A 26,882-nucleotide genomic window follows, 5' to 3' on the forward strand; every position below is an offset into this window, starting at 1 on the left:
CGAATATCTAATATGAATCTGGCTTACGCCAAGCAGATGTAAACTTTGAAATTAGATTTGGGTGTACCCCAAAACGCAAGAAAACGCAATCGATTATAGGTTAGCTTAGATTGAAGCGGGTGTCCATTGTAGGACACACTCAGGCTCATGGCCCATTGTGATGCTGCGTGGGGAACTAGCTTTTATCCCTCCTGAAACCAATGTGTACTATTCAAAAATTTCGCAAGAGCCGAGGTCTTCTAATTCGTTAAAGAAATGTCCGACAAAAATGGCGAGTCAACGTCTGAATAGAATAGGACAGTGACACAGACAACTTCTGCAGAAGCCATTCTCTGGGTATGCCTACTGATTAGGAAGCGCCCCGTAATAAATGAAATCAGCGTATTAAGACTGTGCTTATCTCTTCTTAGTAGAAGTTCCGTGTGTTTAGCATTGAGAGTCGGCCACATCTGTCGGGCTATTTTGCAAGTGGCTTCGTTCCGCCATCTTTCATTCGATACTCTTACAATTTCATCGCGGATACCTAGTCTACATGTTTGAAAGGGTATACGTATATGATTACCTATGTTTTCATCAGTCAATATGGTACCGATTTTCGCTAGTTCGTCAGCTCTGCAGTTTCCCTCAATGTCGCAATGGCCAAGAACCCATGTTATCATTAGGTGAAACGACTCAGCCATCTCGTTAAGAGATGTGTGACATTTCATGACTACCTGGCTATCAGTGAAAATGTAGATATCATCTTCAGGTATCGCGTCACACTGTACCAGTGTCACGGCTTTCATTATTGCCATCAGTTCAGTCTAAAAGACACTACAGTAGTTGGGAGGCCGAAAACTGAGGGAGATCCCCAGATGTTTGGAATATACACCTCCGTCCACCCTGCCATCGAGCTTTGAGCCCTCTGTGTATATATGGATGGACTCGCCCTGTCTTAGCACGTCCCGTTCCCACTCTTCCCTCGAGGGCAGGAGGGTCACGAACGTTGTAGTGGCAAGTATAGGCGGAACTGTATAGTCTTCTTGTGCGGGAAGCCCCAACGTGCCATCCAGGACTTTACCGTGGCCATAGTCTGTGTTTAACCACTTACTTAAAATGCTCAGCCTTATTGCTGCACTGTGCGCAATGTACTTTGCCTGCAGGCTTACCGGAAGGAAGTTTAATATCACATATAGTGCTTTCGATGGTGTGGTCGACATTGCACCGGTTATAAGAACAGAGTCTTTGGACCCTGTCAACTCTTTTAATGTCCACGTCCTTCTCCATGGCATTCCTCCATATTGCAATACCGTAGTAGAGAATTCGTCTAATTACTGCTGTGCACAACCGGTGTATCCTTTTGGGTTTCAAACCCCATTTTTCCTAATAAGCCTTCCGCAGGAGTATAGCGCCGTCGTAGTTTTGCGTACTCTCTCTGTGAACCCCCAATTTAGCTTCCTATCCAGTACAAGTCCTAGATATTTAGCGGTTTCTGTTACCTTAAGGGCTTTTCCCCTAAGGTATTTCTTGAAGAGCAGGTGTTTTATGTTTTCTACTGAAGAGCATCAGTTCCGCTTTTTTCCGGATTTACTTCTAGTCCTCGACTTTTTCACCATAGTGATAGTTTGTTGAGAGAGTTTTGTTGAAGATCGCATAATGTTGGAAGGTGTTTCCCTGAGATTGGTATAACAATATCATCGGCATATGAGACTATTTTCGCTCCCATTTTTTCAAGTTCTTGAAGAAGATTGTTGACAGTTAAGTCCCACAGAAGAAGAGAGATTACCACACCATGGGGTGTATGTCAAATGTGTTCGTAATTTACTTAAAGGTTTCACATTTACGAAATGGGAGGCTATATGCTTGAACAAAATTGGGAAATATTGAAAACCTATTTCCAAAGTGGTGAGTCTTCTTCTTCTTTTCTGATTTTCACATCGGTGGCTACGTCAATAAGCAAAATTGTCAGATTTGGGGCTCAGAAAATCCACACGTTACAATAGAGAAGCAAATGCATCCACAACGAGTCACTGTTTGGTGCGGTTTTTGGTCTGGCGGCATCATCGGGCCATTTTTTTTCGAAAATGAGCGAGAAGCCGCGGTTACAGTAAATGGCGAGCGTTACCGTGACATGCTCAACGAGTTGTTTCCAAAAATTGAAGAGGATGACATGGACGACATTTGGTTTCAACAAGACGGTGCAACTTGTCACACTGCCAAAGTTACACTCGAACTTTTGGCTACCGTTTTTGAAAACCGAATAATCAGCCGAAATTTCGATATCAATTGGCCGCCTCGGAGCTGTGATTTAAGCCTGTTGGACTATTTTTTTGGGGAGCCGTTAAGGACAAATGGTATGCGAACCATCCAGAGACGATTGATGCTTTAAAAGACGAAATCGAAGTTGCCATTCATGAAATTGGAGCCCAAACATTCGAAAATGTGCTTAAAAATTGGGTTGATCGAATGGCCTGCTGTAAAGCCAGTCGTGGCAGTCATTTGAACGATATTATTTTTAATTCATAAATGACAATGTTCAATCTTCAAAATAAAAAAAAAAGTTTGAAAAAATATTTATTAGTTTTTTTTTATAGCCGATTCAAAAAGCAAATTTTACATGGCTCACCCTATAGCTCCGCTGGTATGCACTGCTCGCAGTATAGAGTCCCTTCGTGCCCTAATCGATAAAGATACGCCTTAAAACAGCCATGACCACTTAGGATTTGGGTGAGGTAATAGTCTGCTTCTACGAATTTTCTCTGGAGCCATTCTTCAATTTTGGGGCGGTGAGCCCCCCTGTTTTTTTTTGCACGGCCCCATCGTGTCTGCCACTGGCTTGGGCTTAATTATATTACTACCAACTCAAAGCGTGGCCTTTTCAACCCTCTTACTGCTACTGATGAGTACAGCTTCTGTTTTATGGGGAGCTAGTCTTAAACAATTCTCGCCTAGCCATCTCTGAGCCGCTTCTATAGTTTGTTGCGCGGTATTTATATTCCGCAATTCAGAAAATTGACGTTTTTTTTTTATTAACAATTTTTAGACATTTTATAGAAGCGTTGTAGAATTGCATGGCGGCCGCCGTAGCCGAATGCGTTGGTACGTGACTACCATTCGGAAGTGCGTATGTTCGAATATCCGTATATGAAACACCAGAATGATAGAAACAGTGTTTTTCTAGTAAGTCTCAAGTCGCTCCTCGGTAGGCAATGCTAAACTTCCGAGTGAATTCCTATCACGAAAAAGCTCCTCATAAAAATATCTGCCGTTCGGAGTCAGCTTAAATCTGTAGGTCCCTCCATTTGTGGAGCAGCATCAAGACGCACGCCACAAATAGAAAGAAGAGCTCGACCAAACATCTGTACATATATATTTAAATAATCGTATATATATATGCACATTAGAGTGTCCCAAAAAAATGAAAGTGTTTTTTTTTAACGCATACCCTCTTATTTTGTTTGAATGGTCTCAAAACATCTAAAAATAAAGTTTCGTCTATTTACAATAGAATCACGGCAACCCGTGCCGAGTTGCGCGGAAACCTAACGGTACTTGTATAGTACGGCGCGCGCGAACTGTCGGATTGATTGCGTGTAATTACTTGTTTGTTTTATTAGTAATCGCGGGTTTTTCGTGTAATCAACATGTCAGTGGAGTTGCGAAGTTCCAAAAAGGAGATATTTTTAATAGGGGACGTAAAACATCAAATTACCGGTTCTAAACTTCCCTCTAACGGGCAAGTACTGGCAGTTTTGTTCTATAATATTCGTGAAGTGAACTTAAGTGTCAATGAAAGTGCAAATCTCACAATTCGTGAGTGTATTAATATATTTATTGGGAAAAGGCACGTATACCGACCAGATCAATATCTAACTGTGTTAAGAAACTAGTTAACTTATACCAAGTTTGGAGAGAATTGCAAAAAAATGCGAAAAAAACTCAAGAAGTGTTTGAACAGCGTCGACAGGAGTTTGTTTCAAGCTTAAACAATTTGTTTGACATCGCACATGCCAATGCTCTTCAATCGATTAAAATAAATGAAGATAAGATCTTCTTGCAGCGCCAAAGAGAACCAGGTCGGCCCGGTCACTTAGCCGGAGTGGACAAAAAACTAACAAAAAAAGAGGAAAAGACGCGCCTTTGAATCATCCAGGAGGAAAAGCGACGTGCTAAAAATTTTTCATCCTTAGCACCATCAACATCAACTTGCGAACCACCACTAGAAAAGTCATCTTCTGATCCTGAAATAATAGAATTAGAAGAAAATAGGCCCAGCGCAAGAGAAGCCTTTTCTCAGCCCGATAAAACTTCTATGCGGAAGAATATCATAACTCTCAAGTTAGTTGCCGCATTAGACAGGTGTCAGTTAAGTGTGAGGGATTCTGTCTTTATAATTGAAGCTACTATTGAGGCTCTGGGGCACAATACGGATGAATTCCCTATAAGCAAGTCCTCTATCCATAGAGTTCGTACGGAAATGCGAAAAGAACGGGCTGAAGCTATAAAAATTGATTTTCAAAACAAGGTCCCGGACACGGGACGGAAAACTGTTGCCAGCTGTAGATTCACGTAAAAGTAAAGAAGAACGCCTACCGGCAGTTATTACATACGATAATAAAGAACAAATTATTGCTGTTCCGGAATTGGATAGCTCGACAGGAAGGGAACAGGCAGACGCAGTTTGGGATGCTATTATGAACTGGAACCTTGAAGACAAAGTGCAGATTCTCTGCTGTGAAAATACTGCTTCTAACACAGGCCGCATAAATGGAGCATGTGTGCTTCTCGAAAAAAAACTGGGTAGAGAAGTGCTTATTTTTGCTTGCCGTCATCACGTTTACTTAAAGGCGATTCCGAGAAAATACAAAGCTGTACAGAAAAGCTATCTTGTTTTAATGTTTCGGAAATTGACAAGCTGGTAGAATTCTACAAAACTGAATTAACCAAAGAAATCGTTAGAAATGACTATCGCGAATTAATTGAGCTTTCAATTATATTTCATGGCGGAGATTCAGCGAAGGAATTTAAGATTCGGCCTCCAGGTGCTATGCACCAGGCTTGATGGATGGCGAGAGCCATTTGTTTATTAAAAATATCGTTACTTAGCTCTCAATTCAGAATTTCAAACAAGGATAAGGCAGCTCTGTTGGACGTATGTCTGTTAATCGTGACATCCTACGTAAAACCCTGGCTCCAATGTATTTTGGCAGTAAAGGCGCCGTATCAGGATTTGTGTTTTTTGAAGACCCTGAAAAATTAAGAAACAATAGAGCATTTCAAAAGCAGCCTTGCAGAAGTTTTGCCAGCATTTGTGGTATTTGACAGATGAAGTATCTATTCTGGCTTTATTTGATGATGATGTCGATCTAGAAACTAAAGTAAAAGTGATTGCTAATATAACTTAACTAGAGAAAACCCAACAGTCCACAATAAACGTTACATTGCATCCAAAGACGAACTCTGTGGCCCACTTTTTGGTACGTTAATTAAGCTTTGATTTTATTCTTTTACTAAGTTTGCTAATAGGTATAATTGATAACTGATCTACCTGTTTTAATTTCAGAAAGAAGCATTGATGGCTTCGTCTCTGTCAAAAGCAAGTTCTTGTTTAATCGACTAGAGATTGCCGACAGTTTTCTGAACAAGTGCCCCTCTTCGTGATCAAATGATGATTCTTTTTTACAGGCTAAAAAGAAGCTGCTAGGATCGAAAGCAGTTAGTGATACGGCAGAAAGAGCGGTTAAGTTAATGCAAGACTTCCATGGTTTGATCACTGTTCAAGAGGAGCAAAAACAATTTTTATTACGTTGCGTACAAGAACACAGACAGGTATATCTCGTCTATAAAAAGCAAACTTTGAAAAGAAAATTCGATGATTGATGTCCTTTTTATAATAAAAAGAAAATAAATACGAAATATGTGTTTTATTTTTACTTACTTACTTAATCTAAAAATTCAATTAAACTTTTCTCTATTGTGAGCCTATAGCTTTCATACCAACTTTTAATCTTAAAGTTTGACATCAAGTCGGCACGGGTTAATGGCATCCGATCTCAATAATATTTTATATTTAAGTTTTTAGAGTCAAATGGAAAAAAATAAAGGGTATGCGTATTGAAATTCCGAAAAAAAAATTCCCCCTTGTAGCCTGGGACACCCTAATGCACTAATAAGCAATTTGCATTTGATAATTTAAGTTGTTAAATTAGGTAAGAGTCTCGGAATTCGAGATACCCAGCTGTAAAAACTTGTATATTGACACCCTAAAAATTGTCTCAAAACCTACATATGTTGGGGTGTACGCACCTATTAAATTTCAAGGTCAAAAGTCACAACAATCGGGCTTTTGCGCTTATTTTGTAAATATCCCATTTCCCATGGGTTTTCTGCTATTTGTATTTATTATCAATATTGTAGAATACAAAATTCTCTACAAGTTTTTAATACGATGTACCGTTTTGCAAATAGAGGGCGGAGAGCGCGTGGTCAGAGTCAGGTCAACCGGTGCCTCCGGTCGAAAACGCGCCATTTATAGTTGAGGAACTATCGATGAATCAATAACTATAAATATTTGTCAATTGTCGCTATTCGCCCTCCATAATGTCTGCTACCTTATTCACTTAGAGAAGAATTCAGCCGAAATAAGCTAGACGCTAGATTGTTGACACGATTATTTAGTCGTGTGAGCTATCGCAAATTGCTTTATTTCTTCAGTAATGATGCTCTCTTGTGTACCTTTAGCCGCAGAATGCCGACGTACATGATCCACAGAAGAGGACCTACCATGGATCCAAGTTGCATACCAGATGTGGCTTTATAGTGAGCATAACGCAGCATCTGGATATCTAACCATCTAGCACTGTTGAACGCCTTTTCAACATCTATAGTGAACACCAGACAGTATTCTTTTGCAGGCCCTATCAATTGCCTTTTCGGAAAGTGCTTTTACGACCTCAATTGCTATCTGTGGTAGATCGCTTTCCCCTAAGTTGGTTACTTGACAGGTGTTCATCTATATATGTATGTTGGCAGTCAGTTTTTGATATATTAAAAAGCTCAAACAGCTTGCAGATCGAGTCCAGGATGCATAGTGGACGATATTCAGTGGGTGAACAAGCGCCTGAATTTTTTGGACCAAGTACTAATTTTTGTAACTTCCAAATATTTGGAAAATCGCCTCCTACAAGAAGCACGGGGCTTGTGACACCGCTTTTTTCAGCGCACTTTGTCCGCATTTACCGTTGGAATCTTTCCAGCAGATGTATCTATTTACATATGTGCAAATACAGTATCAGGCATAATACACTGCTGGTCTTAGATTAGACGCACCATCGTTTTTTTTAAACAAAATCAATTATTTATTATGTTCTAATTGTCCAAAATGCTTTTCTTATCAAAGTGCGAATCTTGTTCGGAAAAAAATGCTGACAGCTGGTTGATTTGCGAGAAAATAACTGTACATTCGGAGATTATAGAAATTTCTATGGCAATCACACGTGTTTTCGGTTGGTCATTGAATTAGACGCATCTTAAATTTATTCGTATTGCGTGGACAAGTGTAAACTTTCGTATTGAAAAAATATCAAAAATAAACAAATAAAGTGTTTTCGAGCTACATTTGAAGAAAAAAATGGGAGAAGCTGCTGTTATGAGCTTATTGGAACGTCAAAAAGTAGACTTTCTTCACTCGCAAGGACTGTCCAATCGGAACATTGGCAAACAAATAAATCGCAGCTCCAGAACTGTTGACAGATATTTGAAGGATCCAGAGGCATATGGAAATAACTTCAAACGAAAAAAAGGGACTATCAAAACAAGCAGTACGCCAAATTGTTAGAATTGCTTCGAATTCGACTAAATCTGCTGCTAAGATCAAGGAATTGTCCGGAGTAAAAGCAAGCCTATCAACTGTTCAGCGTACGATCAGAAATGAAGAACACCTGAAGCGTCTAAAAATCAAGAAAAAACCGGCTTGAATTCGCGAAAGAATACATGACGTGGACTGTCCAATCTGACACTCGACTAAATGATTGGCGTTCAGTTGTATTTACTGATGAAAAACGTTTTAATTTAGATGGCCCTGATGGATTTCAATATTATTATCACGATTTGCGGAAAGATGAGCTATATTTAAGTCGCCACCATAGCCGAGAAGGGGGAATAATGGTGTGGGGTGCTATCACGTTTTATGGAACAATTGACTTGATTTTTATCGATCAAAAGATGAACGGCGATCGCTTCAAAACATTGTTGGAGTCCGTATTTCCAAAATTAAAAGATCTCTTTGGACCAATTCCTTGGATTTTTCGACAAGACAATGCTCCTATTCATAACTCTCGAGTAGTAAAATCTTTTATTTCGAGTCAAAACGTTAATATCATGACCTGGCCACCATATTTTCCAGATCTTAACGTAATTGAAAATATTTGAGGCTGGCTAACACAGAAGGTATACGCAGGAGGAAAACAATACGAAGATAAGGAAACATTAACTGCAGATATTAAACGTGCTTGGAGCGAGATTTCCTTGAACTACATAGATTCCTTGTATAATTCTATGAAGGACCGGATTTATGAAGTTATTACTAACAAAGGAGGCAGTACTCATTACTGAAATTATTATTATTTTTTATTTCAAATAAATCAAATAGTAATTTAAGTTAAAATCCAAATACTTTTCCTATAAAAATTAAAAAGCCAAAGTGCGTCTATTCTAATGACCAAGAAAAATTTGCCTTATTTTGAGTAGCTTTAAGAAAATTTTCGAAAAACACAATTTTGTTAAATATGTATAATCATTTGAATATTATATTTAAAATATCATTAAATAAGAAATGTTTTTGCATATCAACTTCTTTTCTATCGTCCTTTAATAAATAAATATGAAGCAAAGTTGAATGCAACTAAACGTGCGTCTAACCTAAGACCAGCAGTGTATAATAGGTTTTGCTTAATTAAATGTATTTTAATAGCATTCGGATTTTAAAGGGGTATACTCAAGTTTTGGGTTGCCAAAAATATTGATTTCATAGTAATTGTAAATGCACTTAATTGCGGAGAAATATTCATACCTACAAAGATTTTCCGAAATAACTGTTTATCTCATGTCCGTCATTCTTAGCTTTATTTACTTACTACGAAGTCGGATTTCCGAATCCTATTGTAAGGCGTACTTTGAGCTACATACATAAATACGTACGAGTATATCCGGCTCAGAGAGCTACAGTAACATTCAAATTGAAGCAACAATACGATTTTTCTTATTTTTGTTAGAAAATATTACAATTCATTTATATTCATAATATGCAAATGTAAGCCATTTAGCCCAGACTTCAATAATAGAGAACCTTTCTCGTGCATTCATGCCTTATGCGTATTTATGGAAACAATGAAAATGCCTACTAGAGAATACATATACACGTGTTCATGGAAGAATCCCGATGGCAAACAGTTTACGTATTTGTGAATATCACTTACAGATCCACCCGAATGTGTTTAATCGTTTGTGAGAAAAGACAAAGCAAATTAATTAAGCAGAAAAATACCAAAAAAGGTATTGTAACGGAAGTGGCCGAAATACACAAAAAACTACTTAACACTACAAAAATGAACAAATCTTAAGGATCAGCTCTAGTGGACTTGATAGTAATAAATTAAAGGAAACATGCGAAATGGACAATTTGCTATCAATGTGTAGTGTAAGGGACGCACGAGACCAGCAGACGCCCCAACAGATGCATTAATAAAATGAAATGGAATTTTGCAACAAACATCGCCAAGTGCAGCTGCAAAATAAAAAGAAGCAAAAAATTAAAAATAAAAGAATTTCAAACTAAAAAAAAACAAAAAATAAAAGAAAACTTCGAACTAAAAAACTCAAAATGCGCAATAATTCAAGTGCATAAATAAATGGGAAAAATCGCAAAAGATTCTAAAGATTCCCTATTTTCTGCAATTTTATTCAGAAAAAATGGAACGGGACACAAATTTCAATGTCAATTAAACAGAAACCGAAAACAAATGGGCGCAAAGGGCATAAAATGGCCATCGCACGGGAGGCAGTTGCGTTGGTAGCTGATACGCTCGAAGAACCCTCCTCCAAAGAAAATTGTAAAATTACACAATTAACGCCAAATTGACTGGCAGACACAAATACATGCAAAACAAAATATCCCTAGATAGGCTGCAAACAGTATAAAGAGCTGTAGGGCTATACGGCTGTGTGGATCGGTGGTGACTTTTTGACATTTTATAGCCACTTAACATGTGATAAAATATTATCAAAATACAAAGGACCACCGCTGCGATCGTTGCTGCCCAATTTGGAAAGTTACATACATGAGCGTATAAGTGGCTGCGCGCACGATCACACATTGGCATTAATGCTTTTGCTCATTCACATCCACGCTCAGCCACGAATCGATTAGACAATCACTCTATCATTAACAAAAGCGTAAGTCTCAAGATAAAAGAGAGCAGCCAAATAAAAAGGACAATTCATAATCTTTAAAGGCTATTATTTTATTAGCTGGATTTTATGTAAGAAAAGTCCTGTATTTTCGGATTTTCGACGAATTGCCGCCATTGTAAGACGACAACAGCAAACAACACCAGACAACGCCAGACAAACCGACGACATGCCCGACTCGCCCTATTGTAGCATACAAGCAGGCATCCTTGCTAGGGATAACAAAAGAGTTTCACTACGGCTGAAGTGCTCAGAGATCAATGAATGAAAGTGCGAGTAAGAAAAACAAAAATAGCGCTGCGTCTTTGTGACTGTGATTTTGGATTTGACAAAATTCAACACAGAAGATCAATAAAATATTTGACAAAAGTTACGAAAAACCGAAAAATGGCATACACATACACACAAATCAATCACTAAATGTAAACTAAAGGATCGTTGGCAAAAAATAAAAGTGTGGTGGCGTGTGGAGTGAAATTGTTTGGCTAACAATAATTCTGGTAATGAATAAAATTGGTCCCTTTGGGATATTTGTTGGTTGAAAAGAATTGATTTTGTATGGTGTGAAGGGTCTGGAGTATGAGCGTAAAGTGTGAATGAATGGCCTAAGTAATTGTCACTGCTGGAATTCGTTTGTTTTATGAAGTGTAGTTGGAAGAGAATTTTTATTGTAAGCTGAGTGGCTACCTATACTTCTTTGCGTTACTGTAGCTTATGCAACCAAGTCAAAAATAAATTGTTTACATTTTTAATTTGATACAGGGTGCCTAGTGGCTGAATTAGAAATAAAAAGCTAAATTAAGAAATAATTATTTACTTACTTAATTAGCTGGCAACTACAATCGATGGTCGATCTTGGCCTTAACCAAAAAGTTGCGCCAATCCCCTCTGCTTTGTTCGCGTTGACGCCAGTTAGAAACACAAAGGACGGTCAGGTTGTCTTAGACTTGGTCTTTCCAACGCGGTGAGAGTGTCTTTTTTTACGAGTTCCGTCATTGCATTTCGAAAAGAGCACCTTCTTTGCAGGAGCGTTGTTGTCCATTCGCTCAGCGGGGCATAGCCAGCGCAGCCTCTGAATTTTATTGCACTTTACTATGTCGATGTTGGCGCAGAGCTCGTACAGCTCGTTGTTCCATCTTATGCATCGTTCACGCAAACTGGACCAAAGATCTTGCAACAAATTTTTGTCTCGAAAGCTCTTAATAACCGCCCATTGTTGTTCGCCCATATCCAGGACTCAGTGTCATGATTGATGCAGCCTTTTTTCCGTGCCAAGAGTCGTGTTTATTAGGGTCATCCCGCCAAGCCAGATAATCGATAGTAGATTCATCAGGCCTGAAACCACACTGATAAGACCCAATCTGTTCTTTTGACGAGGGGTTTCAGCCTTTCACAAAGTACGTTTGATAGGACCTTGTATGCGATACTGCGATATCGTGGGGTCATCTTTCTTGTGGCCTGGACACTGAACGCTGAGATGCCAGCCGCTGGGAATACTTTCATTCGACCATATTTTGCCTATGAGTATGTGAAAGACCAAAATGTAGGAAAAGTTTTTTCTAATAGCGGTACCTCCTCGGCAGGCAATGGCAAACCTCCGAGTCTACTTCTGCCATGAAAAAGCTCCTCCTGAAAATATCTGCCGCTCGGAGTCGGCTTGAAACTGTAGGTCCCTCCATTTGTGGAACAACATAATAACCACACCATAAATAGGAGGAGCAGGTCGGCCAAACACCCAAAACGGGTGTACGTACCAATTATATGTATAGGGTTATTCAATAGGTGCGCTTCAACTCTTTTCCGATAGGGAGGGCGAACAACGCAATAGTTTTTATTTTTCGCTTGTCATTTGTAAACTTCATTAGTATACATTTCATCATGGAACGCTACACACTTGAGCAACGATTGCAAATCGTGCAAATTTTTTATGAAAATAATCGTTCTGTTGCTGCTACTTTAAGAGCATTACGGCCATTTTACGGTCCATTTAACAAGCCGTCCCGTTTTGGGGTTATGTGAAGTCATTGGTCTACAGTAACAAGCCGGCGACGATTTGTGAGCTCAGAGCCAATATTGAACGCGAAATTGCTGGAATTTCGGCCGATTTATGCAAAAGAGTGGTCGAAAATTGGGTTCAACGATTGGACTTCGTAAAACGTGCACGCGGTGGTCATGCAAAAGAAATCGAATTTCATACTTAAATGTATATGTTCAAACTCGATAATAAAAAAAAAATTAGTTAAAAAAGTCAAACCGTTTGTGTTTTATTCAAAAAAGTTCAAAAGTTGAAGCGCTCTTACTGAAAAACCCTATATATATATATTTGCATAAACCTGGCCTTCGTACTTCGAACCATGCACCGGATAAGTGATGTCAAGATGTCATCAACCTCGCAAATGATATTTTAGTGTATTTCAGTGTTAAGAAGATCACTGAGTTTCATAGGCTTCACTTTTGAAGTATCCCTACAGAATAAAGTCTACAGCGATAAGATCGGGCGACTTGGGTGGTCAGGATATGTCACCGAAACTGCTTATCAGCTTATCAGGGAAGAAGTCACGCAGCATCTCCGTGGTCTGTCTGGCGGTGTACGGCGGGGCGCCATCTTACTGAAGCCATGTGTTTGTACTGAAAAAAGGCTGCTCTGTCATTATTGACAGAAAATAATCATTCAATATGCGGCCATAAGAGACATAATCCACAGAATTTGCTCTCAACAATTTTCAAAATAATATGGCCCAATTAGTTTTATGTTTGATAATACACACCAAACCTCGATTTGGGACTATGAAGCTGCTGTTGAGGTTTTAGTGATGGCTTCTATGTTTTAGATGACCAATAACGGCAATTTTGCTTGTTTACTTTTCCATTTAAATGAAAATCTATTTAAAAAGATGGTGTTTACTATACGAAATCGTTCCAACATTATCGTAGAAATTGTAATCATTGGGCTTAAGCGCTTACCCAATTTTAATTTTGAAGAGGCAAAGTCTAAGATCCTTGTTCAATATTTCATGCACAATAGTTTTTGAAAGTCCCAGAGCAGCCGCTCTCTTACGCACAGATTGACATTGATTAGAGCGCAAAATTGTAGTGTCATTTGATGTCGATGTTGCCAATGTTTTCATTTCATTCGATGCCCGCTTGCACGCCAGCCGATCATGTGCTGTTTGCCACCGAATTTGTTGCCCGGAACCTTCGCATTCATGAACGAATGAAATCTTCACTTTGGGCATCATGTACTCGTAAATGTCGAATATTGTAACGTGAACAAAATCTACGACGAGCAGTTACACACGAAGCATCATCACATCGTGACTAAATAAACCGCTCGAATAACGAAGCTAACACACTCAGCAGTTAGAGACAAATTTAAAATTGTAAACCTAACTTTGCCACATAAGCACAACACATCAAAACCTACTTAAAAGTGCATATTCGTGGTTCATCATGAACTCCTACATTAGGTAGCAAAATTCTAAATTGATAAAGTCCGTTGTATTTTCACTTTTGTCAGAGACAGCTGGCAGTGGTGGTACATCTAGCGTTGGAAATTTAATTTATTTCGGCTATAACGATATTATACCTGTATATGTATTTTGTAATGTATTTCTTGTACAGTCATAAAACAAGAAACACAATCGCCTTCAAATGACTTCCACCGCTGGCCCCTTCCGTCAATCGAATTCCGATTCCATGCTTAACCCTGTTCCGTCTCTGGATAGTTGACATGGCATTTATCCTTAACGGCATCCAGTAAAAATAGTCTAATGGAGTTCAATCGAAACTTCTTGGAGGTCAATTGATGTCTTTGCTTAGGCTGATTTCTTGAGTTTTTGAATATGATATCCGGCTATGAGTTTTACAGTCCATTTGGTAAGTCCAATTTTTGACAACTCTTCCCAATAAATCTGGCCGTATGGCGTCAACGGTGGCTTGAAAACAAAAGTTTAGCCAGCATGGCGCCATAGCGCTCGCCATTCACCGTAACAGCAGCTCCTTCCACATTTCGAAAGAAATAAGGACCGATGATACCGTCAGTGCTCGTAATAGATTTATTTATTTCAAAGTAAATTCCCACAATTTGAAAGCGTTATTCGGGCGTTAAACGATTCATGATGACTTGCCAAACTATACTGAACAGAAATGTCAATACAGTTTGCCATTCTCAGTTGTCAAATTATAGTCATCGATATCGACAGTTCTCATGCAGCTAAAAAAACGCCCGATATCTACCTATACATTAAATGTTTGACACCTTACAAATGTTATTTTGGCTGGCCCACTTCATTTTCTGCCAAGTTCCCCGACATGAACTTATAAGTTTTCATAGGGCGTCCGAGAACTTAGTGTTAGGCTGAAATCGGGCTTGATGCTCACTGTGTACATGCAACTCGGTAGGCAATGCAAGACAAATCTATGAGTGTATTTTTGCCAAGAAAAAGCCATAAAAGCCATTTGTCACTAAGAGGCAGCGTAAAAGTGTAGTTTCTCCATAATCCTCAAGAAGGATCTAGTGGATCATTCAGGCAACACTGAAATTAATTTCGGCAAGCTTTCGTTCGTCCAATCATATCCAGCTTGGTAGTTGATGCCTATACGTAAATACTTTACTGGCTCGCTGTCAATGTATTTGAATAGCTCAGCAGGCAGAATATCAGTTCCCGCGGCTCAGTTTTTCAATCGTTATTGAAAGAATGGCTAGTAGCTGCTTAAACTCAACTCACTTACGAGTAATTAATTAAGTATTTTTCTTCTTTTCACTTCTATTTTCAACTCCTGGCTACGCTTTCACTAAGCTCGAGTTGCGTTCAGATCGCGACAGAGCTGGTTAGTAGTTCATAACCCCCGCAAGTAGGTAACCTTTCGAATTACAACACAACTTTTTGTGGAAAGGGAAGGCTTTTCCTAAAATACATAATTTTACTTGTTATTCGCGAGCTTATTTTGAGCACAAATCTTTTTTTTGAATTTGCTAAGGGACTCTACGATTATTTTACTCTCATTTCGCGTTAAAAAAGTGAACTGAAACATAAACGAAATAAAACTCAAAGGAATATCAAGGATAGTTATAACAGAAAGAAAAAAAAAAGCAATGACAGCAATGTTTTTTTGTTCAAACAAACAAAACTGTTTGTAATTCTTACTTTCCATTCAAGATTTCTTTCATTCATAGGAGAAAAGGACGCTGCTGCCATTATAACTGCACGTGATCTCACCATCCCAGGTGTGCAGGTAGCCTAGAAAAACACAACCTTTTTCATTTTTTACTCTACATGCCACTGAATTAATGGAACAATTTTATAGCGGGCAATATTAGAGAAAACTGACCGCAAACACAATGGGAGTAAATGGCATTTTTTACTAGGCCTCGATATACGAACACAACTTTTGGTACAAAAGTATTAAACAATTGCGTTTTGTTGTGGTCATTTTGAGGTTTTATTATTGCCTATAAAATTTGTGAAGAAATATTGTGTAAACACAAATGATTTTAAAGCATTTTGTTTTGACAAATTGTACCAGGCCATAGCTTTTATTTTATTAAACTGCCCAGTGCAACTCATTATATGTACAGTCTGTGTAATAGAAATGTGACCACCATAACCGTGAGACTCATTCGATTCTAACAAGCTGCATTGTAGCAATAAAATCGATAGTCATTATAATAATGAATGACACATCTTCGGTGTTGGTAACGTTGTTTTCTTGTAAAATCCGAGGTGTGCTAATTCTTCCAAACATCTTCGCAGCTGACGAGAATAATGCCTTATGCTAAGTTTTATTCCTCAAAACTGCATTAAGATTGGCAGAACACGCAAATAAACGGCAAAATCCTTTTGCGGAGAATCAGCCGCAGACATGAACCTTAACTCGATATTTTTTGGACAGTTCGTTGAAGTGGTCGAATATCAGCAGTACATCAGGACCGTCGTATGTAACTAAAAGAGGAATATTTACCTTCATTCATGTGAAGTTTACCCAATTCCGTTCTGAATTTGACCTGGCCCATGCAAGTCTTTTTTAATGTGTGAGAGCAACGATTTTGTTTTTCAATATGCTCCACGTAAACGTCCTCGAATCTTGTTTTTGGTTATATTAATGCCAGCTTCGCGCGACTATAAGTTCAACTTTGTCACAAACAAATCAATGAAGTTCTGATCTTGCTTTAGAGAGGTATTTTTAGGTGTCCTAATCCGGTGAAGTCATTAGCGTTTTAATTTCGGTATACCGTTGCACCCATTTATTTATGAACACTTCTTCAAATATCGACTTCTTCAAATACGTATCTATCGTGTAAAAAGAGAATTAGGTGTATGTATATTACGAAAGAAGGGGGAAAATACATTTTGAATTGCTCCATGTGAAGCAGTTTTTCGAGGAAGCGGCTTTATGACTGGTGGTCGTATAGGCCTCGTCAATATATGTCTGTGTTAGAATGTATATACTTTGTTGTACCTATACTTTGCAATACACAGTAGCAATGTAAAATACATCCATTTGTATAAATGTAAACAATTTTAATTTGGAGAAAATTCTCTGATCATATTATAAAATATTCCTGAGCGAACTTTCATACAATGAACATCATTAAAATCTCATCAGAACCCTGGTTTTACATTGCTTGCAAAAGAATTAAATCCTTTGAAATATCTAAAAGATACAAGGAAGTTTTTATTATGAGCGGCGGAATTTATTCAATTGGCTGGATGACGTATGCGGGAAAATTACTAAGCCCAATGGAGCAACGCAGGAAATTTTTAGCATTTTGTAGGAGGAACGAAAAAGTGCTTGCTAACACATGGGCTGAAACATAGATGGCACTAGTTTTATTGCCTTCACCTCTTTTTCACTTAGTACTAACCTTAAAAAGACAGCTGTTAAAATTTCACGATATTCTATTCATTAGTTTGTGAGTTATTCTGCTAAAAGTGACGCTACTTTTGTTATTTTCAAAAGCGAAGCAATGGCTTGAAAAGTATTATAGGGACTCCGCTATCCTCCTCTATCAGAAACAATTACATATAAACGATGGTGTACTAACTTGAAGCGTGGTCGTAGAGACACCGACGATGCACAACGCAGTGAGCGTCCAAGTACCAAAGAATCCACAACATCGTTTTGAATGGTCGAAAAATGAAGTTACTAACTCACTGACAGCGTAAAGCTATCAAAAGATGAATTGCATGAGCATTTGACTATGAGAAAGCTCTGTGCAAAGTGAAAGCCGTGTTTGCTCACTTTTAAGACAACGCTCCGTGTCACAAGTCAATCAAAACAGTGGTAAAACTACATGAATTGAACTTCGAATTGCTCTCACATCCACCGTATTCCCCAGATTTGGCTCCCAGCGACTACTGACTGTAGGTCTGCGAAAAATGCTCGCCGGTAAAAAATTCCACTCGAATGGAGAGGTGTTCGAGGAAACCGAGGCCTATTTTGAGGCAAAAAGTGGTATTGAAATGTTAGAGCAGCGCTGGAATGATGGCGTTGTTCTTGATGGAACTTATGTGGATGCATAAAGTTAAATTTGAACAAAAAAAAATTGTTTTCTTTGCAAGACCCGGGTCTTTTTAGTCCATGTGTTAACTTTATATTGTGTATGAAAACGTTAAAAATTGTAAATCTTCATTGGGGGCTTGGAATAAGCTGAATGAAGTTTTTCAGCGGCAAGGACCTGCGCGAAAAAAGTATGCCCATTAAGAAATTTATTTGTCTTCGTAAGTCGGAAGGCGTGAGCATAAAAGGGCACATCAACGAATTTTATGCAGTATGGGAGCAAGTCACTGAAATAGGCGATTAGTACTTTAATAAATGGCTTAAAATCATTTTAATCTCAAGTTTGCCAAGCTCGCTTGATAATTTTGTTGTGGCGATAGAAACGCGGGACACATTGCCTTCGCTCAACGCACTGGAAGTCAAGTTGTTAGAAGAGGGTGAAAGGAAGTTGGAAAACAGCAGCTATCAAGGCACACAATTAAACGCTTGTAGCAAAAACAGCGAAAAGAAAAATGATAGCGAAGATAGAGACAACATTGACGGACTCAAGTCGCGCTTGTGAACTGGGCGTTTATACCAGAAACAATTACAATATTTTTAATATCTATAACTGTAGCTTTGAATATAATAGGACTATGAATAAGTTCGTGCGGTTTTACAACAGATGGCGTAACTTGATTATTATTCCATCGATCCACATTTCCAAACATTCATTGGAGAGCTACTGTCGTAAGGCACAAACGTCAGTATAAGTTTTTTATTTGAAGCGTAAACAACAATATTTTTACCACACTTGAAAATGTCGAATTTCGTGCCAAATAATGTGTTTTTGCGGGGAATTCTTCTTCATTATTTTAATATGAAGAAAAAAGCAGCCGAAAGTCATCGTATCTTGGTGGAAGTTTATGGTGAGAATGCTCTATCTGAGCGAACGTGCCAGAAGTGGTTTGCACGCTTTAAAAGTGGTGATTTTGGCTTGGAAGACGAAGAACGCGAGGGTGCGCCGCCAAAGTTCATGGATACCGAATTGGAGGAATTGCTCGATCAAGATCCGGCTCAAACGCAAGAAGAGGTTGCAAAAACTTTGGGAGTTGATCAATCAACCATTTCCAAACGTTTAAAAGCCATGGGAATGATCCGAAAGGTAGGCCATTGGGTGCCGTATGAATTGAAGCCAAGAGACGTTGAACGCCGTTTTATGGCATGCGAACAACTGCTTCAACGGCACAAAAGAAAGGGTTTTTTGCATCGAATTGTGACTGGCGATGAAAAGTGGGTCCATTACGACAATCCAAAACGTCGGGCAACGTATGGATACCCTGGCCATGCTTCAACATCGACGTCGGCGCAGAATATTCATGGCCTGAAGGTTATGCTGTGTATCTGGTGGGACCAGCTGGGTGTTGTGTATTATGAGCTACTGAAACCGAATGAAACGATTACGGGGGATGTCTACCGACGACAATTGATGCGTTTGAGCCGAGCACTGCGAGAAAAACGGCCGCAATACGCCGATAGACACGACAAAGTTATTTTGCAACATGACAATGCTCGGCCACATGTTGCACAAGTGGTCAAAACATACTTAGAAACGCTCAAATGGGATGTCCTACCCCACCCGCCGTATAGTCCAGACCTTGCGCCATCCGATTACTATCTCTTCCGATCGATGCAACATGGCCTGGCTGACCAGCACTTCCGTAATTACGATGAAGTCAAAAAATGGATCGATTCGTGGATTGCGGCAAAACCGACCGAATTTTTCACAAAGGGAATCCGTGAATTGCCAGAAAGATGGGAAAAAGTAGTAGTAAGCGATGGACAATATTTTGAATATTAAATTTGTAACCATTTTACGTCAATAAAGTTTCAAATTTCGAACGCACGAACTTATTCATAGTCCTATTATGATACAATAAAAAGGCACAAAAGCCTACGATGAGAGATTAAAAAAAAACTTGTCAGTACCGAGGCTTCTATTCTTGTTAATCCAACTAATTGGAGCAGAAGATTTAATCGCAAAAAACCCAAAGACTCATGTGCTAAATATGTTCCGATTTGGATGAATTTCAATTTAACGTTAGTCAGAAAACCAATTATTTTGAGGTTAGTGAATATTGGCCCTCTGCAACGCCCATTTCTAATAAGGCCAAGCTAAAAGTTAGTACAAAACTATATTTGCATCCTTCTACACGAACGAAATCTAGCTTAAATTATTGATCCATATAAAAGAGTATGACCACGCCCACTTTTTTACTTCGGCGTAATCATACTCTTTTCTACCTTAACTTGTGTTTGATATCAATCAATAAATTATTCTTAAATAAAAAATAAAAATTTTACTTCCTTTTATTATTAACTTGCCAGCTCACAGCTAATAAAAAATTAGACTAAAGATATTCGGAATGATTTGTTTGAAATGCGTGAGTTAAAACAGTTATACAAAAATGTTATTTAAATCAGTGGAAATAATCCTCTGAGTACAATATATTGCAAAGAGAAAAATGCAAAGAAGAAGTGAAATCTTACTCTATATATTCTAAAAGGTATACAAATTGCATTCCATGCAAATCGATACGTCCTAATGATCATAAGTGTAGATGTTCACATTCATATACTCCTTATCATCATACCAATTACTGCTCGCGGTGAGCCAGTGCTTCCTTCATAATCGCGCTCTACATGACTCGGTTCATTGCATCGCTTCTCCAAGCATTTATAAGGCGTAAATCTGCATTATCGTTTGTCCATGTTTATGGTAGTCTTCCTCGTTTTTTACTGCCCCTAATAAGAAAGTTGAAGGTCTTTTTCGTAATTCTGCTGTCGTCTATCCTGAGTAGGTGTCCAAAACCTTTCAGCCGCTGAGTTGGCGACTTATTGAGCGAAACGCGCAATATTTTGAGCTGATATCAGCTATTCGATCTCATCATTTTATCTGATTCTCTTAGATCCATAAGCTTCCCTTACTGGTCCAAAAAACCTTCTTAGTACTTATATTTTACGCTCTAAGCGGTGAAGGTAGTTCATTTTGTTAGATGTCAGTAATCATATGTCCCTACTGGTCTCAATCCTATATATTTGTAGCTTACACGACCTCGATAGTAATTAATTTTTGAGAAGTTTCCGGTGATCGTAAGAAACAGATGGAGTCCTTCAATCAAAAAACCTCTATGGACAAGCAATCCTTAAATGCAAAGGAAGCTATAGTTTCCACCCCCAAATCTGGATCAAACCAGATTTCTTTTAGTACGACGGAAGCTGGATAATTAAACCTAGTGGAAGTGTCAGTACATCCAAGCCCTTCACGGCTAGCCCATTTCGTACGGCGGAAGCTGGCGCTGAGGACAAACCTGGCAACAGCAGAAGTGGCGGTACTAACTATAAACCTATGGCCAAGAAGTCAATTTCCTGTACCACCAATACCGGGACTTGCCCTGGTTAAGGGGGCAAAGCTGAGTCTGAAACGACTGGTACCTCCGCAGAAGCAGAGCCTACACGGCATGCCTACAAGGAGAGACGTGCTGCCTTCAGGCTACTGGAGCGTTTGAAAACGATTCCAGAGGGGGAGTGGTCTGTTAAATAGAAGCATTCTTTTAGCTGGGCGACAAGGGTAACGGAGGAGTCCCCTCGGGGTTCTGAACCGAACCCAAAACGTCAGTTGTCGGACGACCCACCCAGCAACCCCAGCACGTTGAAGAAGCCCCGAAACACCAAGACTTCTCCAGCTATATACAGAGAAGCTGTCAGAGGCCAACAGCTATGGGCGGTAGTTGATAAAAGCAACCCTGACGGCACTATTTCGCCTGACAATTGGAAGAAAGTGGAAGCCAGGTTCTCAAGCGTTTTCTTTCAAATTCTGAAGGAGAATCCTGGTCCAGCTCCTTTCTGTCACGATAGTGGATGGCACCAGAGCCAGGTGAAGCTTATCGCCTGTGCCGATCAGAGATCAATTGATCTTTACAAAATAGCCATTTCAAGGATCGGCGAAGTATGGCCTGGGTCTAAACTCGAGGTAATTTCAAGGGATGACATCCCCAGTTTACCAAGAGCTAGGGCCTGGTTACCTGCGGAGCCATTAGACCCTCAAAGGATCCTTGAAATACTTCGGGTATGTAATCCGGAGCTTCCTACATCGTCTTGGAAGGTCACAAAGCTGGACGATCCCAAGGACGAGTACCTAAGCGCTACTTTCGTAGTCTGCAAGGACTCAATGGACGCACTGGCGCGATCTGACGGTGTAGTAAGCTATGGGTCCACAACACTGAGGGTCTATAATAAGGACAAGACGTCTAATTTAAAGGACCCAGTTGGAGCTGAGATAATCCCCACGGCGGAATCTGGCTCCGGTCCTAACACCGCTACAGCACTACGAAAGGCATTTGCTGACGGCAGTATTTCTTCCTTGTTAGATAGAGTACTTGATACTACTCTCACTGATGAGGAAGAGCTACTGGTGCCAGATTCAGATGCTCCTAACAAAAAGGTGGTGGAGAGGAAGCCTAGTAACCATGACGTTACAGGTTCTTCAAATTAACCTTCACCACTCAAAGGTTGCGTCCGCCAACCTCATAATGCACCTGGCCAAAGGTGGACACCATATTGTCCTGATTCAAGAACCATGGGTATCACGTGGACTTGTGTGTGGACTAAAGACTCAAAAATGTAAACTGATGTATGCTCGCAATAAAGGTAATCCTAGAGCGTGCGTACTAATTAAAAAAGGGATAAATGCTTTCATGCTCTCTAATTACAGCGACACCGATCAATTGACCATTAGCCTGGAGTCGGGAAATGAACGGATGTGGCTATCTTCCTGTTACCTCGCACATGACCATGAGGAGCTACCGAGATTAATATTCAAAGATCTGGTAGCGCAGGCGCAGAAGCTTGGCGCAAAGCTAATTATTGGTGCGGATGTAAATGCGCATCACGAAATATCGGGCAGTAATGATACTAACGCTAGAGGTGAGTGTCTCTTTGATTATCTGATAAGAACTAAACTACAGATTTGCAATAAAGGTTATAAACCTACTTTTGTCACTAGTAATAGACAGGAAGTGTTAGACGCTACTTTTGCTCTTGACTCCGTTATTAACAGAATTGGGAACTGGAAAGTTTTGGAAGAACATTCCTTCTCTGATCATAGATATATCTCGTTTGAGTAGTAAAAATCTACCGAAACCTAAGCCTGGTAGAAATATCAGGAAAACAGACTGGAAAAAGTATGTAGATTGTATCGGGGTTACCCTAGGAACATGTCCATCTGTGGTACCACAAAGCATAGAAGGACTAGAAAATTTGGTTGATAAGATTACTTACAACATGAATGCTGCCTTAGCGGAAGCCTGCCCCATAAGCAGACTGAGGGGTAAACCCAAGCCTAAGTGATGGACGGTTGAGTTAAGCAAGCTTCAAAAAACAAGCAGAAGCGCTTTTAATCAGGCAAAGAAAACACGTCTCTAGAACTTTTACTCGACACTCATTTTCCAGGCTGCTCAGACATTACGGGGCATGACTTGGAAGATACAGTACACTGTCGTGAAGTCAGAATGGACGCTATATCTGAGGATCGGCTCTTATGGGCGATAGAAAGTTTCAAACCTTTTAAATCACCAGGTCTAGATGGTATTTACCCGGTGGAACTGCAAAAGGCCGCCGGATATCTAGCACACGGGCTACTAGCAATCTTCAAAGGTTGCTTTCTCTACGGTCATATACCTCTTAAGTGGAGACAAGTGAAAATTGTTTTCATTCCAAAAGCTGGTAGAAACTCACATAGCCATCCAAAAGACTTAAGACCGATATCTCTTTCTTCTTTCCTATTGGAAACTTTGGAGAGGTTGATAGAATTTCACTTAAGCCTAACTATAGATAGAAATCTTATCTCTACGTCACAACATGCCTATACGAAAGGGAAGTCGGTAGAGAGCTCTACATAACCTTATTTACACGGCGGAGAGTTCACTGCACAAACAGGAATTTACTTTAGCCTAGGAGAGTCGTTGCTCAGGAGATTGGTAAGTAGAGGTACACCGCAAGGTGGAGTCCTCTCACCGTTTTTATGGAACGCAATTGTAAATAAACTTCTGTTAATACTGGAATCGGTGGGCTGTAAGGTGATATCATACGCCGATGATGTTGTTATTGCTGTCTCTGGTAAATTTGTATCTACATTAAGAGACCTAATACAAAATGCTCTAGATATACTTTCTCGATGGGCAGAAAAGTGTGGTCCAGGAGTCAACCCAGACAAAACACAACTCATATTGTTCACTAGGAAACACAGAATCCCTCAGCTAAGTCCAATTATGCTCAAAGGGGAAGCTCTTGTGATTTCGGAAGAAACCAAGTACTTGGGACTAAACATAGATAGGAAACTGACTTGGAAGTCAAACACCTTAGAAAGAGTCAGGAAAGCAAACCTAGCTCTTTATGCTTGTAGAATTAAACCTAAGGTTGCTCATTGGCTCTACACTGTTGTCGTCAGACCCATTCTTCTATATGGAAATGTTGTCTGGTGGTGTGCTATGCAGAAAAAAACCTATTCTAATTTATTGAATAAGGTGCAGAGATCAGCGGAACTAGCAATATGTGGCGCCATGAAAACCACGCCATCCATGGCGTTGGGCATCATGCTACATCTGCCACCCCTAGATCTCTTCTGCAAATACTCAGCGGCCTGCTCCGCTTTAAGGCTCAAAACGAGCTCACAATGGAGAACTGTCACACATGGACATTCAACCATTTTAGACTCCTACACGGATATACCCGGTGACTGTGATTATCATCCTCCCATTCTTTGCTTCGAAAGGAATTTCCTAATGAAAATCCCTTCTAGACTGGAATGGCTTGAAGAAGATCCAACACCCAACACACGGATCCAAAATGGACACTGGTGTAGGGTCAGGGTTATTTTGCGAAGAGCTTTCTATTAGTGAATCCTTTAAATTACCGGATCACTGTAGCATTTTTCAAGCGGAAATATACGCTATTCATGAAGCCTTAAAATGGTTTAAGATAAACAGAGTATCATCAACGGATATCTGCATTCTATCAGACAGCCAAGCTGCCCTACGAGCCCGAATGCATTCCAAACAACATCAAGGAGTGTCTTACGTTGTCGCCAATCTCTGAATGAGATGGCCAAACAATATCGTATAATCTTATGCTGGGTCCCAGGCCACAGAGATATACCAGGGAACTGTAGGGCAGACCAACTTGCAAGAGAAGGTACCTGTATGCCAGACATAAGTAATTTTATGGAGATACCTCTCGCAACTGGTAAGCTTCGCATTAAGGACGCGCTAATTAGTTCTGCAAATCAAAGATGGATTAGCGCTAACACCTGTGAAATTGCTAGGCAAACATGGCCAAGACTAAATTTACGTCTGTCCAAGAGTATTATAAAACTGAGTAGACTTCAAATCAGGACCTTAGTAGGGCCCTCACAGGACATTGTCTCATAGGAAATCATTTAAGGGAATTAGGCGTTTACACGCATGATTTCTGTCGTAGCTGCAGAAATGAGGAAGAATTGGAAACAATTCAACACCTTTTTTGCACATGCCCGGCTCTAGCCAGAAGCAGCAACCGATATCTAAAATCCTACTTCTTAACGAATATATAAAATCTATACACTTTAGGTATCAACAACCTTTTACGCTTTGTTAAAAGCTCAATATGGAGAGGCAAATGTAGCCCAGCCCCCGCGGCTCATAACGGACCCATTTCGTGGTCTAAGTGGCATCGTTGTCTCTATGTGCGATGCGGCTGCCAAACCTAACCTTCAGGTGAGCAAAACAACTTCAATTAGCCGCTTGTAGTCTATCATTAACGCCTATTAGGCGGTCTGCAGCGCTGCTACAGCTTACACCCAGGCATCTAAAACTCTCTACTTTTTGAAAAATATATGGACCGACCTGAAGGTTGCCATAGCGTAGGCGCTCGAAGATCTAACGAGGTATTTTGTCTCATCGACATTAACTTCAATACCGACTATCAGTTATTATCTGCAACGTGCAGTCAGCAAGTGGGCGTTGGTTTCTCGCAACGGTAAAATGGTCGTCAGCATACTACAACTGCCGATCTGATAGCTCTAGGGTCGATATTGTTGACTACAAAACTTAAAACTAGGTTAAATATGACTGAAGAGAGTGTGTCTCCTTATTTCACACCTGTGACAACATCAAATGAGTCTGAATTTTCCCATTGTATCACTACATTGATACCAAAAGCGCAAGTTTATTCGTCATTCCATGCCGACGATGTACCAAAGTGTATGCCAAATGAGTAAACATTAGTTCGCTTAGTCTTTGTTGACACTTTTCTTAACCCGTACAAGCTTTTAGTCTTCGGTGACCCACATTAAAATTTTCTGGAACATTGTAACAACCATTTATTGTAGCTGTTTTGAGAATTGGTCAAACATGTTCAATTAAGTAAGAGCTAGAGTGTCAAAATCGCCTATAAAAAGTCCTCGTTAAACTTTACTGTACAAGTTTTGGAACGGAAATTTAATTTGATGCCGTTTTTTATTCCTATGATATTTTCGATAAATGAATTACACTTCCATGAAAAAAAATTCGACCCTTTGTATTAGTACTCTCTTCGGCAAAATTGATCTGAGAGACATCCTTTTTCGTAATTACAATCCAAAGTGTCTTTTAAAAGACGCGCCTAGATGTTGCTTTAATATTAAACATTTAAAAATTGAGATTCTTTCAGATTTCACTATTTTTAATCGAAATATTTTTAATCTTCATCAGCAATTTGCGCCAAAGCAGCAATATTCTAACAGAACCTCCAGTTTTTGGGCTGCCAGTCCTCTTCCTATCTCCAACAGAACAGGTTTCTTGAAATTTGTTCTCCAAACTTTGAACTGTCGACTCATTCGGACGATTATTTCCACCACAAAAAATCGCGAACTCTTCGAACTC

This window comes from Anastrepha ludens, chromosome 4 (genome assembly GCF_028408465.1).
Source record: "Anastrepha ludens isolate Willacy chromosome 4, idAnaLude1.1, whole genome shotgun sequence".
Taxonomy (NCBI): Eukaryota; Metazoa; Arthropoda; class Insecta; order Diptera; family Tephritidae; genus Anastrepha; species Anastrepha ludens.